Here is a 3,575-nt window from a genome sequence, read left to right as displayed (position 1 = left end):
CGCGCGAAAAATTTTTTTGTGCTTTTAATTCTAATTTCGTCGGAATTGATCAAAACTCCCTAATTGTGCAATTTTTAGAGGAAATTGGCCTACCTCAACAAGAAATGCTCTTATGTTATATATCGCCACACTCGTTTTTTTAAAAACTGAATATAAGTATTTTCCTTATGGCTTTATTTATTACAAACATATTCTTTCAACATCATTACACATTGAGGCCCTTTTTTAATAGGTTAAACGATCTATCTTAAATTTTCTTTCTTGAGTTTGGGACTATGTGTTATAACTTAGAAGGCAAAGGTGAGCAAGCACAAGCTTTAACATAAAAAATGCGAGCGAAGCGCGCGAAAAATGTTTGTTTTTTAAATTCTAATTTCGTTGGAATTGATCAAAACTCCCTAAAATGTGCAATTTTTAGAAGAAATTGGCCTACTTCAACAAAATATGCGATTTAAAATTTGAGATTTTCAGGCACTTTCCCGGGTGAAAAGGGCATTCAATGGGGAAAGACTTTCCACAGCTGGATATTTTCCCCTTGTTCCCCGGTTATTACGCCACTGCGGAGAATACCTGGCGGCTTAGATCAAATGCGCTATGGACACTTTTTGAATTGGAGAATGGGTTGCAGGCAGGGGTATTGTGATATCTGTTCATTATATCTTCCTTTTTATTCTTGTCTTTATTTTTCTCTTCTCCTTTCCTTTCTCTTTCTTTCCCCTTCTTTCTCTTTCCCTCCCTCTCCCCTCTTTCTTTTCTCTTCTTACCCAGCCAGCCCGGTACGACGGCTTGGTCAGCCCGGTAAAAACCGTCAGTGGGGGGGGGGGGAAACAGTCTGCTCCTGCCCCGCCTGTTACTACGCCACTGTTTTTAAGATGAATGGGAATATGAATCATGCAGATCTGGAATCAAATCTAGGTGGTGGGGTCAACATTCCTCCCCAGGGAAAATTTCGATTTCTAGATGGCGGGAAATGAGCTTTCCCCGACTTTTGTGGTGTCTTTTAATTACTTTTAAATTCTTCAAAATTCAAGATTCCCCCCCCCCACCCCTTGAAAATGATTCAATTAATCAATGAAATCCAAAGATAAAGGGTCCGGGTTCCACGGAAAAATTTCGATTTCTAGATGTAAGGAGATGAGCTTACCTGACTTCTGAATCGTCTTTTAATGACTTTTAAAGTTCTTCAAAATTCAAGTTTTCCCCTCTTTAAAAAGGACAGGTAAATTTTTCTCATTTTTTATTTTATGTGTGTATACATACATAAACAAATGAGTAGTTGCATGCGTAATTTTTTTTCCATGAATCGATAAATCCCAAAAAGAAAGGGTGGTCCGGGGGTTCTCCCCCGGGAAAATTTTAATTCCTAGATGGCGGGAGTTGAGCTTTCCCGACATTTGAAGTGTGTTTTAATGAATTTTATGTTCTTCAAAATTCTAATTTTCTAATAGCAAAAAAAAAAACAAAAAAAAAATCAGCTCACGGGTCCTAAAAAGGTAGGTCTAGAATCCTTTTCTTTTTTCCCCTTTTTTTTGTTGCACAAGGGAGGGGTCAGGACCCATGATCCCCTCCTCCCAGATCCGCCAATGTGAATTGCGAGAAAATGTAAGTCGGTCGGATAAACATTCTCTTTCCCATCCTTCTCCTTCTTCCCTCCTTCTTTTTTTGCATTTCCGATCATACAAAGTTCTCCAGACATTATATATTTTTCGCCAAAAAGTGGGGGGGGGGCCGGCCCCCCCCCCGGCCCCCAGCCCCGGTTCCGCCGCCCATGTAATGTGTAATTTTGCCCAACATGTCGTGAAAATGTACTGAATACTCAGTGCGTGCAAAAAATATTCGCAAGTTGTTCTCCGGTGGGACTCAAACCCACGTTCTCCAGATCACTAGCCTGGCATCATACCTCTAGACCACCGAGCTTGCACCTGATGGCCAGGGTTGAATTCGAGCCCAAGTAAGCAGCGGGTACTATTTTTGCAAGTGTTTTCAGTACATTTTCACGACGGGTTTGGGTTTCCACCCATACATGTTCTATTATTCTCAATAAGCCTATTAGAATATATCATAGATTCATGAAATGCCTAATAGGCCCTAAACGATAACATATATATGACTTGACCATAGTTTGTTCTCAATATTCTTGAATTTTTTAAACAAAATATTTTTTAGATATTTCTGAGCGTTAATGCCGTATCTGTTTTAAACAATCTCAGAATGTATGAGCATTAAGAGTTTTGCCTGAGTAGACCCCACTAAGGCTCTATCTCTAGGTCCAATCAGGTGCATTTTTACCAATTTTACCTAGTGCCCGGCAGTTAGCTATGCCATAGTTACCAACCGTCACGCATCGTGCGGGATGGTTCCGCGTTTTTAAAGTGATTTTGGATGAAACCATTTCTATTGACTATGATGAAACACGCATTTTGCAGAACATGCGAGATCATAAATGTGTCACGCATGTAGTTGCGTGATAACGAATTATCGGAATTCCTAATTTTTCGTGGTCCTGATACTGCATCTAGCTGGATAAATGGAGCCAAATGCAAGGGTAATCTTCCAAATATATCAGTTTTTAAATCTTCACCACTAAAATCGTATTTTCCCGTATTTAAAATTGCGTTCAATCATACAACATTTAGTTGCTTCATTACAGTAGAGTAAGTTCGCGTATTACGGACGATTCGCACATAAGACAAACATGATTATAAAAACCTAAAATTTGAATGCCGTGCGTGTATTCGATCGTAATTCTATTTTAAACCTCGTCCTGTACGCGAGTATATGCGGTATTTGTTTTAAAACCCTAGGTCACCTAAGCGTTAGAGGATTCCCCCATACGGTGGCGGATTGAAGGGGAACCCCGGCCCGGGCCCGGTAAATATTTCAAAATCACTTTATAAGAATGGAGGAAAAAAAACTGAAAATTATCCTGAGAGTGCCATTTCCGTCCATCTAGAGGCGATGAAATCTTAATTTACCTTACCTCAGCCCCAACCATAGCGGGGTTGGGGGGGGGGGGGGGCTGAGGTGTCTATGTCCCTCTCTGGTCAGCCTGTATTTCCAATTTCTGGATCCACCACTGCAAGGGCCACCCCATCTGTGCGCGAAGGTCATGGAAAATCCTGGATCCGCGCCTGCTAACCTACCTAGGCATGGGTTGGCAGATCAGACAAACTACTGAGGTTTAACCCAACTAGCCTTCAATTAAATAAAATTATACACAAGTTTTGGTTCGACGTTAATTTATGTACGAAAGTGCGTTCTTCAGGTCTATCGGTTCATCGATCCATGGAAGAAAGACTATACGTATCAAACTACTCAATATTGTTGGAATATATATAGGCCTATTGTTGTATAATAATATATTGCCTATGTCTTTGATTTTTTTTCTCTCTATGTATTGGTCTAAAGATAAAATTACCTGACCCTTTTCAAGAGGGAAAATCTTGAATGTTGAATAAATTAAAGGTCATTAAAAGACTCCTCAGAAGTCGGGAAAGCTCATTTTCGGCCATCTAGGAATCAAAATAATCCATGGGGAGTACCCCCGGACCCCCTTTCATTTTGGATGTTTTGGA

Source organism: Anneissia japonica, unplaced genomic scaffold (genome assembly GCF_011630105.1).
Source record: "Anneissia japonica isolate Jap-2015-1 unplaced genomic scaffold, ASM1163010v1 scaffold287711_len853857_cov187, whole genome shotgun sequence".
NCBI lineage: Eukaryota > Metazoa > Echinodermata > Crinoidea > Comatulida > Comatulidae > Anneissia > Anneissia japonica.
This window is presented reverse-complemented; position numbering follows the sequence as displayed.